This window comes from Coffea arabica, chromosome 1e (assembly GCF_036785885.1).
Source record: "Coffea arabica cultivar ET-39 chromosome 1e, Coffea Arabica ET-39 HiFi, whole genome shotgun sequence".
Classification (NCBI taxonomy): domain Eukaryota; kingdom Viridiplantae; phylum Streptophyta; class Magnoliopsida; order Gentianales; family Rubiaceae; genus Coffea; species Coffea arabica.
Genome location: NC_092311.1, coordinates 45374325 through 45390663, shown reverse-complemented (window position 1 = coordinate 45390663; position 16339 = coordinate 45374325). Strand labels below are relative to the sequence as shown.

Here is a 16339-nt window from a genome sequence, read left to right as displayed (position 1 = left end):
GTCTATGCCTCGAGGATCATGTTTACCTAGGTAACATAAATAGGCAATTAGTAGATCCCTTGGGTTTTCTTTAAAAAAAAATTTCTTACCCACGATCTTTATTTTTTGACGAATTTGGAGAGAAACATAAGTTTTGGCTGAGATTATTGTGGCTGTGGATAGGTTTGCCATCGCGGTCGCCCCCAATCGCAATTGTTCCAGATCGATCATGACATATCGATCTCAAATTGGGTGATATGCATATTATAACATATAAAAATTCAAAAAAAATTACTAAAAATAAAAACATCAAGAATTCTTTTTTTTTTTTGGTTTGATTTCCAATTCAAAACAATATGACTCCAGCGAGTTTTAGCCAATATGTGATGAGTTCAAATTGACTCAATCAGTATCAACTGAGTCACGTCGAGTCATATCCGAAATAGATTCACCAGTGTGTTAGTATCGTATCGAGAGAGCTCGTTCCAATTATGTATCGCCTGAGTCATCTCAAGAAATACCGTGAATACTAGGCTGCATTGAGTACAAATTACAGGTTGTACTGGTAAAATGGAGATGCACAAAGTTGGATCAAAAGATTAATAGTAAGCGTCAATTAACACTTTACACTCTAAAAGTTCAGGTATCTTTTGAAGACTTATTTACCCTTAAAAAAAAAGGATTTTCAATATTTGAAATTACTAATTCTTTTACAGCTATATCTGGCTCGTAACACTGTTTTCAGTTGGCAAGCTAAGCTGTGCATTGGTACATTAAGCACTGTTCGACTAACCCCTTCGTGTGTCAAGTTCAAAAAATAATGGCTTTTGCCGCAACTGATTATGAGCTTTGGAGAGCCAGAAACGATTGTTACTATAATGCTGGGCACCCTTCTTCTCGTCAGATTATGCAAGCCGTTGTGAGGGACATTTGTTTTACTACTGCAGCGTGGAAGAACGTGAGTAGATCTTGAGAGACTTGGGAGTTAGCCGTGGAATTAAGATTACCTCCTTCCTGTTTTGCATAGCAGTTTTTTGTTCCTCGACTAGTTTGGCTAATTAGCACTTATACAGAAGTATAGTGTTCTGGTTTTGGATGTAATTTATTGTTGCCTCTCTTTGTACAAGTATATTCTCCTCATCAATAAAAAGTACTGTGTTAGTGTTAAAAAAAATGTCCTTTTGATACTCAACCAAGGTGCCAATTTTATCACGATTGGCCCAACTAATCATTGAAAAAAAATACTAGTTTAATTGCAAAGTATTTAAACATTTGAAATTACGTGAAACATTAGTATTCTGAAAGAAGTAAACAAATGCTTACATAAACAGCGGAAGAGAGTAGGGTTCCAAAGCATTCTACTTGCTTTTTAGCTCATGCCTATATCTATACGGTCAAGCAGTCATTTTTTACCAATGTGTTGGGTGGAAAACGTCATAATTTTTAACCTCGATGAAATATAGAAGCGTCCTTTGTTAGTGGACAAAGAATTGAATCACAAGCACATAATAATTGCTAATCTTGGATTTACTTCAACTCACAGACCAATCAGCTTGGATTCTCCATGTATGGATGCCAAATAAATAGTAGCAAAACTTTGGATAAGCATGATGTGATTGATTATTCAAATAACAACTTCTACGTTCCCATGATCAATGTGATCGATGTTCCAGATGACTAGATGGGCTGTCAATTTTTTTTTGTTTTTTTGACTTTGCAGTTTACACAATCCTTTTCACCTTAGCAGTGTGCCAACTATGGTTTCATCTGATAGTTGAGTAATGCTTCCAAACAAATAATGATTCAAATCGACAACTTCACGTGTCCGTGATCTGTGTTTATAGACGACTAGATTGGCTGCTAATCTTTTCTCTTTTTTTTTTTTACCAGTTGGAAAGTAATTACAAAAGGATAAATATATCCCCCTTCTTTCCCTGCTTCTCTTGTGCTCCGGCTGCGCAATCTATTCTTGATTTTGCGGTTTGCACGACTCTTTTGAGCTTAGCAATGTGCTAATTATGCTTTATGTCTAATCATTTAAGTTTAAGATTTCAACAATTAATGATTCAAATTGACAACTTCTACACATTCGTGATCGGTGTTTGCAGATGACTAAATCGGCTGCTAATCTTTTCTTGACTTTGCAGTCTGCAGGATTGTTTTGAACTTAGCAGTGCGCCAATCATGCTTTGATACTTATAATCTTATCTCTGATGTAATGCTGCCTATGTTGGATTTCATCTATAAATTCTTTACTTACAAGGGGAAGGAAAAAGTTAAAGAGTGAAACGTGAAGATGAGGATGGTGAGAGTCAATTAATGCAGCAAATAGTAAATCACAGATTGGAATTAAGTGTTTAAACAGACACATGATCCAGCTCGACCAAATATCCTACAAGTCCTCCACCCCCTTTTAGTTTGTATTATAATCAACGAAGAGCTTACAACGGCCCACGAAAGTTTGTTCCCAATACCATCTCAAGTATTCGAAATGTTTAAGCTATTGCAGGAGAGTCATGCAACGACCCTTTTTGCATGAATTTCAGAGGTGATGTTTTGGATTCTATGTTTATAGGGAAGTGCTACTTGGAGGAATAAGATGACAAGTTTCTTTTAGGTACTGCTGGCATACAAATTAACTTTATCATCAGAAGAACAACAGAAAAACATGCTGATTTTCACTTCAATGACTTGACAGATCATCGTAAGCTTTGGTCTATCCATTATCTTATACAACTACAAGAAGAGATAAGATGCACGTCTTTGTTTTAGGAAATGGAAGAGAAAGTGACTGGCAAGATCCATATGACCTTTCCTTCCTAGCATTAAAATCTGCATGTTCATACGAAATGTCTCAACATTCATACATGCAATCCTGCACCTTCGTCAATTCCTTTATCAAAATGAATACGTCTAGGTTTGACACGATAATCCATGCATATGGCTAGAAATACATGAAAATCCCACTTGAATAGTATATGCATTTTTAGTTATGTGTACCTCACTTATTGGTGCATGCATGGTGGCATTCGTAAAATGCCAAAAGCCTGCAAATGTTGTTTCTATAACTTTTCTTCATTTCTCGGTGTAAATATTGTGGTGGAGGAAAAAAGCTGCTAAAAGTTACAAAGTTTTTTTTTTTTTTTAATGAAAAGAGAAAAATGGCGATTCAAGGATTTTAACTTAGCTTTGGCCATGGATACATAGACACCCCTGTTGTTTATCTTTCTAAATTTCCCGATATTCTTGCTCCAGAAAAACCTAGATTTGGTACATGATTCTTTTCTCGAACTTCTTTACTTCTTCTTTCTTAGTTTGCCAATCTGTTTTGCAACGTTTCTCACCAGAAATATATCTAGATTTCGTTTAATTGTTTGTAAGTTGTACTGCATTAAAAAAAAAAAGAAAGAAAGAAAGAAAGTTGTACTACATAGAGAAACAAAAAACCAAAGATATTTATTACAACTTTGGACGGAGAATGAATTGCTTAATATATTTCTAGTTCTTGATGGCCGTGGCTTCCTATTCCAACTCCACCCGTATTTCGTTTTCTTGGTTAACATCAAACCAAAATGGAAAACAAGAGTTATTTATTAAAAATGTGATCAAAGCAACATCACCGTCACTGAGATGACAAGCCCAAACCGCGTTAAAACAATTTTGTTTTTTTCTCTATCAAACGGATGCTTGTCACTTTCTTTGATTCAAGCATGAAAATCGGCTAATAGTGTACATCGAGTAAAAGGAGTTGTCAATTTTTCTGGAGAGAAAATTGAACTGAAATTTGTCTAGTCCTTTTCTAAGTTTTTGCAATCCACTGTTAAGAATAAATTGGGAATGAGAGAGGGGAAAGTGACTGAAAATGGAAATTGGCATTGACATTTCGTGTTGCAGGTGTCACTTTGTGTAGCAATGCTCTTTCAATTATACGTTTAACTTAAATTAAACCCGAATAAATTACGTTAACTTCCTACCCTTTTTTTCGTACCATTTCAAGTTCAATTTAAGAGTCTTTACATTATGCATTCAACATGTTTAAGATTGAAAAAACACACTGCATGTTTGATGTATGTAGTCTAAAAACTGACCATCTTTGCATGTATGAGTTAAAAGTTTATTGGGTGGGACACAAAATGCAAGACTCCTTTTTCGATCTAAAGCAGTAAACATATATTCGAAAAAATATATATATAATATAATATAATATATAAGTAGAAAAGCAGCCAAAAACTGACGCAAGCCATGATCAAATATTATCTTAACTTTTCACGTAAACAGAATATGTTTCGTGTGGACTGGTATTCATAAAGGGAAAATTTTACAAACCTCTCCTGAAGTCTTTGACAATTGCAGAGAGCTCTTCTCAGATTTTAAAAATTACACCTAGTTCCTTTGCTTTTACTATTTAGGTGACAAGATAGACCCATCAAGCTAGATTTTTCCTCAAATACCCTAAATCCCCCTTGTTCTATAAAAAACAAAAGAAAATTAGTTTTCTCAACACTTTCTTCCAAATTTGCAACAATACCACCACTAAGCAAACACTTCAAACTCCAACGCCAAATCTAATGATTCCTAAACATGCGACAAACCTACAAAGCAAACAGTTTGAACAGTTCAAGAATTTCAGCAGCTCAAAAAATTCCAACCTTTGTCTTGTAATATCATCTTAGCCTTAAATATTTTTTGAAAAATCAATTCTCCCTTGACAACCAACAACCAAATTCATGCTCTAAATTTCAATTCAATACACAACACTGTCGCAAAACAAATAATAATCTAAGCTACCACCAGCAGTAGAACAATACTCCGACCTCCACAGAAATATATATTAACAGAGTAAAGCCATCGATAACAAAACTAGAACCAATAATATTAATCAAGTAAAGAAAATCAAATGCATTTATTAACATCCTACACAAGTTTTCAGAATAATAATCAACCCAATAATTTTCCCACTAATCCCTCCTCTTCAATGCTTCTTAATTATCAATTGTAATATTTATTTATTTATCATCACTATAAGCATATTCATTTCTTTTTAGTTGACAATGAAATTTGCTCTTGTAAGTAAAATAGTATCATATTCATCATAGTAAACAGAGATGGTTATGGCATGATAGGTTATCATTAAGATAAATAGAGATATGGATAGAGAGAAAAGGTAAGAGGAAAGGAAAGGCAAAAAGACAATTAGATAAATGAAAAAAGAATCGTTGCTTACAAGAGTGAGATAAAGGAAAAAAAAAAAAGAATGACTGTTGACGGAGAATAAAAGAGGTAGGATTTCTTTTTTCTTTTTCTTGGTTTTGTTTAACCCTTGCATCATATTGTGAATTATTTATTAAGTGAAGGACATTATAGTCATATTATCACACCAAGGGTGGTTAATGTAATTCCTTAAACCTAAAGGGAGCTGTGTGAAATTGTCAAAAACCTTAGAGGAGGTTTGTGAAATTATCTCATTCATAAAAGCACTTCCAAGGAACAAATCAGGGGGTGCCAGAAGGGGTAGCCGCCCTCAAGATTCTATCCAAATCTTAAATAGTATGCAATATTTTGAAGGTTTATTCTTGCCCTCTCAAAACTTTTGATTGATGGTAATTATATGTGATCCTCGATATAAGTCTTTCTGATATCCTATGTTGTACGGTATTACTGCTATGCAAAGAAAGCAATTAGTGATATAAGGAAATAAAGTACCACTGAGCTTAGCTCTCTGGCCACCACATGCAGGAAAAAAAATTCAAGGGAGGTGCCATAGCACCCCCTTGGTATAGTCAGGTATGTATATCTACTAGCCTCTGATACATAAGCCTCCTTAGACTCCCCCTCCCTGTAGATTAGGATAGAATAGGTTAAACATGAAAAGATATAAGGAAAAAAAAAAAGATATAAGGAAATAAAGTCAAAAGGAAGTGAAACATGAAAAGAAATACAGCTCCATTATAATCCCCGTTGTACTACATCAACTTAGAAAAATTAAGAAAACTAGCCAATGAAACTATAAAAGCTATGTAAAATATAAGCTGGTGGACCAACTTTTATGTGTTTGTAATTTGTTTCCGTGTCGATTCTTCTCCAATCCTCCAAACTCCATTGTTAAGTTTTTTTTTTCTTTACAATTTCTTCTATTCTATTTCAAATCTTTATCAATTTTTATGTAAACAATTCTTCTTGATAGACGTAGAGGTACAACTATTCTTTTTTGCCATGTAGAAGACTTGAGGAAAGTTATAAGCTTTCATTTTAATAATGTCATTTTGTCTAATGTCTAGCTTTTTAATCATATGCTTTTGTTAGATTCCATATTGATTTGGAAACCACAAATTCACTGCTATATAAGTTGTTTTCAGGCATTTTTCAGTCCCTAATGAATTTAATTTTTTTGAGTTTACTCTACTTTTTCTCATATTATAAGCATTCAATTATTGTGTTACAAGTGTTGAGCATAAATTTTGTTATTATTTTATTTAATACACTGTTTTTTATTCTATATATATGATTGTCCCCCCCTCCCCTCTTCTCCCCAACAATTAATGTTTGGATTCTAGTTTTTTGAAGAAAAATTTTTAAGTTTTCCGTGAACATATTTTTCAATTATCTTTTTATTTCATATATATGAAATCACTATAGTACATTTTTCTATAAAACAAAAAACTCTAAATGATAGCAACTCAACAGGATTCTATAGTTTCAAACCGTAATCAACACTCGTGAGTCACGACCTGATATTCATTTTTTATGGTGCCGAAAAAGTGTTCATTTTATATGGCTTATGTTAACAGTATCTATTGAGCATGCAATCCCCACAAGTTTAACTTTTGGATTGCCAAATGAGAAAGCATTAATTAGTTAATCTGATGCCAAGCATGATTACATCTTTGACAATATTTATATTTAGGGGTGTCAACGGGTTGGGTTTGGACCCGGACTCGACCCAGATCCGATAAATTTTTTCGGGTTTGGGTTGAAAAATAATTTTGATACACGAATTCGGATCCGGACCCATTTACTCTAGCAAAAAAAATAGATCGGATATGGAATATAGGATTTCGACCAGTATTCGACCCAGATTCGAACAATATATTAATAATTATAAAATATAAATAATTCTAAATATATTCTTTTACCAAACTAACAATTTAGTAATGACTCAGTAGATTGATTTGTAATTAGTTTTGCATTGACTATTGCGAGTTATTTATAATTTAGCTTTGTAATTTGATTTGTTTAAATTTGGAGATTGGATTTGTGATTGATTTTGCATTTAATTTTGAAATATTTAAATTTGAACCTTTTAGATCTGGACCCGACTCGAACCCGTCTGATCGGATTCCAGAACTCTAAGGTCAAGACCCGTCGAGTATACAAGTCGGTTCGGGTCTGGGTCCGGAATTTTCAATTCTAGTCCAAACCCAACCCGTTGACACCTCTATCTATATTGTACTCATCAACTATAAAGTAGTTACCACTACAATTATTTCTTGTCGAATTAGTTTCTAATTTCTAACAATGTGAACACCTCTATATTATGGTGATAGCAGCAGAAAAGTTTGTTCTTTGAAGAAGGAAATATTGCCAGATTTAGGAGGGAAAATAGTGAAGCCAATTCTCAAAAGAAAAGAAAAGAAAAAGCCAGTGTAAATGTTTTTTGCAACTGGCAAATCTAATTGTTTTCATATAAAATGGGAAATGAAAAGATAGTCCAGTCCGATTAAATAATGAACGAAGTACTGAAGATAATGCAGGTTTTATCGAAAAGTCAATTCAATGAAATGAAGCAGAGGAATCGGCACTGAGCGCTAATCCTCAGTTGTTGTACAATCTGTAAAACCTTTTCATCTTCTTCTTGTTCCATCAGCCGTTGATATTGACGGCAATCTTCAGCCATAAAACAAGAATGTTCAATACTCGTGAGTTACGACCTGATATTCATTTTTCATCTTGTTTAATATTCTTGTTCCATCAATCGCTATAATATATTTTTCTTAAAAAAAAAACTCTAAAAAATAACAATTCAAGCAAATTCTATAATTTCATACCGTAATCAATACTCGTGAGTCACGATCTGATATTCATTCTTCATCTCACCGAAAAAGTATTCATTTTATTTGGCTTATCTTAACACTATATATTAAGCATGCAATCATCACAAGTTTAACTTTTGGATTGCCAAATGAGAAAGCATTAATTAATTAATCTGATGCCAAGCATGATTACATCTTTGACAATAAAGTAGTTGCCGCTACAATTATTTCTTGTCGAATTAGTTTTCAATTTCTAAGAATGTGAACACCTCTACATTATGGTGACGGGAAAAATGCACTTTTCATCCTCAAAGTTTAGGTTGTTCACCAATTTCACCTCAAGGTTTCACCCATAACACATTTCATCCTCAAAGTTCTGTAATTTTGACCAATTAAGGACAATTGACGGGAAATGAAGAATAATTATTTAATTTGGACGGAACTTTGCACGTGAGAAGCACACTCCGTCAGATCCAACTTTATATCCAATAAAAAACGGGTCAAACCGAATGAAGCCACTTTTTATAACGAACGAAAATTTGGAAAATAGCAAAAGGGAAAAGCTCCATTCTTCTCCTTCTTTCTTCTCCATTCTTTTAGGAACTTTGGGAAGAAAACCTTAGTGCGGCTGTCAGTCTTCAAGTTCTGGAAATAGCTGAGAAATTTTCAAGAACTGCTGCATCCCACAGCATCGCTACTGATTATGGGAAACTTGACTGCCTGAATTCTATATTTATGAATGTCTTCTCTCGTAATCAACCCCTGGCATTCTGGAAAGCTCTGTTCCCTGTGTTCAACAGTGTCTTTGAACTCCATGGAGCAACACTAATGGCAAGGGAAAATGATCGATTCTTGAAGCAAGTTGCTTTTCATCTTCTTCGTCTTGCAGTTTTTTGGAATGACAGTATCAGGAAAAGAGCTGTTACTGGCCTACATATACTTGTCCGGGTATAGTTACTGATTTACTTAGGATAGTTATATGGCTCCAGCAGTAAATATGCTTCTTGACATGTTGAGTAAAGTTTAGCTTTTTCATGTTGTAGAGCTCTTTCTCCTACTTCACGCAAACAGCTAGGCTAAGGGTCATGGTAACTATTACTCTTTCTGAATTGATATCTGAAGTTCAAGTGACTCAGATGAAATCTGATGGAACACTTGAAGAAAGTGGTGAAGCGCTCTTAGAATATCGTTGAGGGGAATGGTAGATGAATCTAAGAGTCCTAACTTGTTAAATGATTGTGGTCTTCCAGATAATTCACTTGTCTTTGTTCCTCAAAATTTATCAGAGAACCATTGGTCCTGGACTGAGGTCAAATATCTTGCTGACAGCCTTCTTTTTGGCTTTTGATGCTAGCTTGGAACATGCGCTTCTGGTATATTTGATGTTATGATCAATCCTACCACATATAATATGCATGATGAATTTTTATTAATATATGGTATTAATAAAAAAATCTTCTAGGCATCTATTATGACTGTGGATCGAAATGCAGCAGCAGAGGGCTTTTACAAACTTGCATTGGCCTTTGCTCCTGCAGGTTGGGGGCTGAAGTCAATCATTTGGTCGATTAGAGAACAGTAAAAACAATACACACTTGACATATGCTACCGTTAAGGGAATAGCCCATGAAGTCCCCTTCACTTCTCCCTCCCAAGCTCTCACACTTTTCAAAGCATTTCTAAGTGGACATCCTCCCCCAAGAACCAGTAATATTTGAGTTGGAAATTGCTGGGTTGAGTGATGTGCTATACATTGCTATTCACGATGGAAGCTTTTGCTTCGGTTTTTAACTTACCAAGTCAGCTAAATGTGCAGTTCGCTGTGATGATACCACATACAGAGCAATGAGCATGAATAATACTACACTGCTCCAATCAGAAGATTGAAGAAAATTGTTGCAACAACAATGTATGCTATCGTCTTCAGGGGATGCTAAGTAACAAATGCATTCGAAACCTAGTAACTTGTATATGATAGCTGTTGAATTCAAACCAATGGCCCCAATTTCTGGCCCCTTATATCCTTACCCTATTACCTATGCATAATGCATGGTGGAGGCGAGTTGAAGTTGCATATTGTTTCGTAACTAAATTCTACTTCACATAAGGGATCTCTGTAAAAGAAGCCAGGCAAGCTTTCCATAGGGTTAAACTATTTTATGAACTGTTCAGCTCTAAAGGGACTAGTACAATAGTAACTCCAAAAAGAAGAGTACCAGATATAAATATAATACTAGCATATATACACGAAAAGGATTTAACTTCCTGCATGATGCCCCTAACTTCAGTAAAGATCACCAAGGAAGTAATAATACGCTAGTGTTTTGACAATACTACTAAAATTACAGAAGGCGTTCCAGATCTTTATATAATGTGGTTACTGCATTTGTGTGATGCATATCAGGAGATGCAATCTTGGGCTGAAGCTGCACAAAAAATTTTGGGGTTGCAGAAAGGCAGAGGGGAGAAGGTAGAGGGAAGAAAGAGAAGAATGTTGGTTTTTGTCCGTTGCAAATTATTGTTCTGTTAAAAAATGGCTCCATTCGGTTTTACCCATTTTTTGTTGGGTTTAAAGTTGGTTCTAACGATAAATTTGCAAATTCCCGTCAATTGTCCTTAATTGGCCAAAATTACGGAACTTTGAGGATGAAATGTGTTTTGGGAGAAACTTTGAGGTCAAATTGGTCAACAACCCAAACTTTGAGGATGAAAAGTGCATTTTTCCCTTATGGTGACAGCTGCAGAAAAGTTTGTTTTTTGAAGAAGGAAATATTACCAGATTTAGGAGGGAAAATCGTGAGGCCAGTTCCCCAAAAAAAAAAAAAAAAGGGCCAGGGTAAATGTTTTCTGCAGCTGGCAAATCTAATTGTTTTCGTATAAAATGAGAAATGAGAAGATTGTCCAGTCCGGTTAAATAGTGAACGATGCGGAAGATAACACAAGTTTTATCGAAAAGTCCATACGATGAAATGAAGCCGAGGAATCGGCACTTAGAGCTAATCTTTTTTTTTGGTAACCGGAACATGACCGACTCGAACCCTTAGGACCCGAGCCGACACACCAAATTGGAGGAGTGTGCCACGGCCCCACGCAACGACCCCGAGCGAGTCACGGGAGTTCAAATCCAAGATAAGATTTGAACCCTAATCTTAGAGTGCACCACGGCACATCAAATCGGAGGAGTGCGCCACGACCCACTAATCTAAGAGCTAATCTTTGATTATTGAACCGCAACGGATCTTCTGTACCACACCCTGTCTCACATCCTGTCCCACTCCTTAAAATCTCGCCAAGTGTCCCTTAATAAACCAAACCTCAAATAACTCAACTCAGACCATATTAAGTTAATTAATCGATTAACCGGACAAAGAAATTTAATCTCTTTAACCAATATAACCAAAACCAAGAAAAATAAAAACTCTTTAACCAAAATCACAATTTTTCAACGGAAAAAACCCTAAAATATTAAAAAACCTCTGTCCGAGTTCATCATCTTCACCATTCAGCTTTGACGAAATATTCACGGATAAAACTTCGAAGCTCTTCCCAGAGGTGAGAAACAAGTTATTTCTTAAAAACCTTGGTGGGGTTCTTCCAAGCTCGTCGCAGGCCAATTTGATGTGATTTGCTAAGCTTAGGCACTTGATCTAGTTTTCAGCTTCAAATTGGTCTGTTGATACACACCTTTGAATTAGTTTTGCTATATCCTCAATTGCAGGGAAGAAGTAAGAAATTGGTTATATTCTCTAGTGTCTCTGTTTTAGTGTTTTGGAACTTAGGTGTAGATGATTTTGGGAGGGTAACAAGTTTGCGTTTATCTTTTGCTGATTGAGGGAATTTTTCTTCTAATTTGCAGCTTCCAGTCTGAATGTTTCATCTGTTAAATTGTCTGAAAATTCGGTATCTGCTGGACGAAGCACACCACCTGTTCGATCAAATGCCTAAGAGGAAGATGAATCAAACTGTAAGGTAAAAGTCTGACTTGGTTGCGCCCATATTTTTGCTAGTAGAGCAAAACCTCTACTTCAAATGTTGTCTACCATTTTAACCTTTTTTTCCCTCAAATGTTAAATATGTGCCATTTGGATAAATTGCCATTTTCATATTTCATTTGTTTCAATCAATGTTTTCCGTAGCAGATTTTTTGGGTTCGTCTCGAACTTTCTTTTCCTCCAATCAGCTCTGTGTTCTCAATTTTTTCTAGTTTCATCTTGCTAGAAAGGAAAATGGAGTGCAATATTGAAAACTCTATAAACTCTGAGAAAAAGTGATCAAGCTTTTAAAAGAGAAAAAAAAAATATGGTCGAGTTTACATTATTTTTTTTTTTTGGAAATTTAATTTGTTGAGGAGCAAAATATGTGCTGCTGGCATTCAATCCTGAACCTGATAAAAGTAAAACACGTTACACGAAAGCGACAACGTTGGATTATTTAGTCACTCTGCCTTGCAAAATGAAGCGCAGAAAACACTAAGGAAAGCCCATTGATCAATAGCCAGAAATTTCCACTTCTTCTGAAAAAAGTCTTCTAGGTGATTCAAATGTAACCAAATTCGTACATTGGGAAAAAGCAAGAAGAAGTGAAGTGATGGAACAATGAGCATGATTTAACAATGGACCAAAACAGGCTATAATTGATATTTTGCAGATCTTAAATGCCTTTCTTCTCATTATACTGCACTTGAGGTTCAAACATTGTTATAAATTTTGTGGAAGTAATAAGAAGCAATATATCTCAACATGTTGAGTAATTTTTTCTCAATTCTGGACATTTTTTTTTACTTTTGTGTTTTTGATTTCCCATTTTCCTGTGGCTGCATTATTCTCAAAAATTACAAAGGTTATGTAACCTTAGGAGTAGATGTCTAAATACAAATTCTTACATAGCAGTTGTGAATATGTTGGTTTTGTTCAAGATCTTCTCCACTTTTTTTCTGGATCTTTGCAAGGTGACATTTTTTCTTTTTATTCCTAGCCGTTGTTTAGGAACAAACATGGCAACTTTTTTCCAGGGAATTTGTATTCATGCAAATAGGGCTGTAATGTTCTTCAGTTGCATGTTGATTGATGGATGAATAGTATTGGTCTTATTCCAGTTTGAGAAATTTTTAGGATTTTTAGTTTGGTCTTATTTTTCTGACAGACGTTGGACCCTAACTTCTACCAAGGCTATGATTTGATGTCTTCAAGTTCAATAGCACAACAGCATGCATCAATAAGTTTTGTCCAAGTAAGGAAAAACCTTGATTAATTATTTAATCTTATATATATTAGTTTGATAATTTACAATTATAATTCAATATATTTGCTAACTTTGGGTCTGTTTTTGTAGGCGCAAGAACTTGAAAATAATGATGATTCTGATCAACAAGTTGTTGAAAATGGGAAAATTGAATGAAGATGCTTATGAAGAAATGGAGGACAAGACTGTGGGATTGCGCTCATGGATTAATTAGACCTTTAAGTGGAATAATACTTTGTGCTTATACTTATTGATTTTGATATTTTTGTTCAAATATCTGTTAATAAACGTTCTTCTGACTAAACTGTAGAACATGAGATATATTAGTTGAGCTGCCCTGGATTCTTGATGCATACAAGAAATCGTCTTTTGAATGTTCCTCAGCTTTGCATTTGTTTAACCATACAATAAGAAAACCCAGATTTTTGTTTGGCTTTTAGATTAATTTTGTAACTTGAGTAGACAGAAATTAGAGAAAACCAGCAAAATAAAGCTGCATTTTCGTTCCTTTTTTTTTTCTTCTTCTTTAATGTTTGAGCTACCACGCTATTTTTTCAATGTCAGTAAGATTTTGCATCGGACTTTATTCTGCAGGAGAGAGGCTTGTCTTAAGATTGATCCTTAGACTCACAAGTCAAACAACTAAAGCTTATAACCTTACCAAGGTACTCCGAAAACTTGTTCTCTGATTCTAAACAACTCGGGACCAATCTCGTATTTGACTGTTGACACCAAATTGTATATATAATCCATATAACAATGCTGAAATTCCCGAAATATGTCCATAAACCAGGCCCTGTACACCTTTGCACCCTTCTCTTTAGCACATTGAGCCATCCAACTCACAGACTGGCTCTCATGGTCAAACATATTCAACAGCCTCTTGTTCGAATGGGAAGGATAAGATTCAGCAACAATTTAAATGCAGATCCTCTACTAATAGTAAAAACAAGTACAAACTCATTCTCAAGAATGTTCAAGTAATCCATAATTTTGGTTTTAATATCATGCTCCACAGTACCTTCCTCTGCACCCCAATGAAGTACATGATTGCTCAAATTTGCAGTAATTTCCTTTAAGCTAAATATAGATGAATCCCAATACTGTAGCGTTTGAAAACAAGAAAACAACCCGTACAAAGTCAATTCTCAAATGGTCAATTGTTTCTCAACATTGGAACTTTGGGTACAAAGTCAAGAACCAACAAGAAGGCTTCATTAAAGCCAGGAATGGATTCTTCAATGCAAAATGTCCTTTCAGACAAAAGAGTAGTTGCCCTCAAGAATTCCTTCTGGGCATTAAGCCTTGCAAGAGATATTGACCTTCCCAAGCAGCCATCTTGATTCAAAGACTCAGAGTGAATTTCATGTGTTTTTACGAAGTGACCCATCTTCAGAAGCCTCCTCGAGAGCCTCCCTTAGTTTGTTCTCCGGCGAATTCTTGAGAGTTGATGGCTCTGCCTTACCCCACTCCTCCTCCTCCTCCACGCAAGAACCTTTTCCTCTCCTGCTCTTCTTGTCCATCATCAAGGTTGCACAGAATGATATAGGCTTCCATAGTCTCAGATGCAGTAACACGAATCAGTTCCAGTTGACTGCAAAAACCTATCATCATATCAGATACCCCTGCAGTATTAGGGAAAAAGTTACAAGCTTTACATGATTGAAGCTTCATTATGCATAACATTCTGCAAATAAGAGATTACAATTATCTAAGTTACATAATTTTCATAAACATTGAACTTTGTAAACAGTAACAATGAAGTGAATGAATACATAAACCCTGTAACTAGTCACACTAATGCATGTCAAGATGGCACCTCTATCCATATAGACCAAAACCAGAAAACCATTTGAGAAAACAGTGATCACACATGTTTCTTGGCTTTAATTCATAGTTACAGAATAAAAAAAAGAGCTTTTTTTTTAGAAGCACTTACCTTTAGGCCTTATCAGGTTTTAGATGATCTCATCTGCCAAAGACAGAGATAGATTTCCCAAATGAAACCAGCAGGTTGACCAATAATACTACTACGACTAATCAAGATTATGAATCAAAGACCATCCATTCATTGTTGATCAATAATACTACGACTAATCTAAGATTATGAATCAGCATTTGATAAAAATTTCAACTCATGGACTAATTATCAAATGCATCAAATAAAATTGCGACACGAAAGAGTAGAAGGGAGACAAGGATCGCATGTGCCAGCACAAAAAAGTAACCATCATGCAAACTTTAACATATTTTCTAACTACTAATTACAAGCCTACAGGTAGTCCTAATAAACAAAATCAAACGTATAAAACGCAAAACACCCTCCTAATAAATATGGGCTCAACCAAGTCAGACTTTTACCTTATAGTTTGATTCATCTTCCTCTTAGGCATTTGATCGAACAGCTGGTGAGCTTCGTCCAGTACATACCGAATTTTCAGAAAATTTAACAGATGAAACATTTGGAGTGGAAGCTGCAAATTAGAAGAAAAATTCCCTTAATCAGCAAAAGATAAAGGCAAACTTGTTACCCTCTAGTTTCATCATCTACACCTAAGTTCCAAAACACTAAAACAGAGACACTAGAGAATATAACCAATTTCTTACTACTACACACATGCAGTTGAGGATATAGCAAAACTAATTCAACGGTGTGTATCTATACCGATTTGAAGTTGAAAACTAGATTAAGTGCCTAAGCTTAGCAAATTACATCAAATTGGCCTGCGTAGCTAGAAAGAAAATGCCCTGAAAGCAAATTATTTTTTAAAAAAAAGTTGCAAAGATTATCGGAACCGTTCAAATTCTGGAGGTAGCAAAATTAAATCGCATGCTCAAACAAAACTTCGGAAGCGGAAGTACCCATTACCCAGTACAAATTTACACTAAAACTAAATATTTGTTTCTCACCTTTGGGAAGAGCTTCGAAGCTTTATCTCATCATCGTAAAAAAGTTATTTCTCATGGGAAGAGATGATGAAGAGGACAGAGGACCTTTGGGAAGAGCTTCGAAGTTTTATCCGTGAATATTTCGTCAAAGCTGAATGGTGAAGATGATGAACTCGGACAGAGGTTTTTTAATATTTTAG

At 35.1% G+C, this 16339-nt stretch overlaps 2 long non-coding RNA genes across 2 annotated transcripts; one reads left to right on the top strand and one right to left on the bottom strand.

The window, feature by feature from the left end:
* The first annotated feature begins 11570 nt into the window (after positions 1-11570).
* On the top strand, positions 11571-13629 carry LOC113689510 (uncharacterized). Its single transcript, XR_003448190.2, has 4 exons — positions 11571-11734; positions 11866-11978; positions 13152-13238; positions 13341-13629. It is a non-coding gene; the product is annotated as an uncharacterized lncRNA (long non-coding RNA).
* Positions 13630-14156: 527 nt separating this feature from the next.
* LOC113706441 (uncharacterized) lies at positions 14157-16339 on the bottom strand. Its single transcript, XR_003452016.2, has 3 exons — positions 16161-16339; positions 15612-15724; positions 14157-14875 (listed from the first exon to the last, which is right to left on the bottom strand). It is a non-coding gene; the product is annotated as an uncharacterized lncRNA (long non-coding RNA).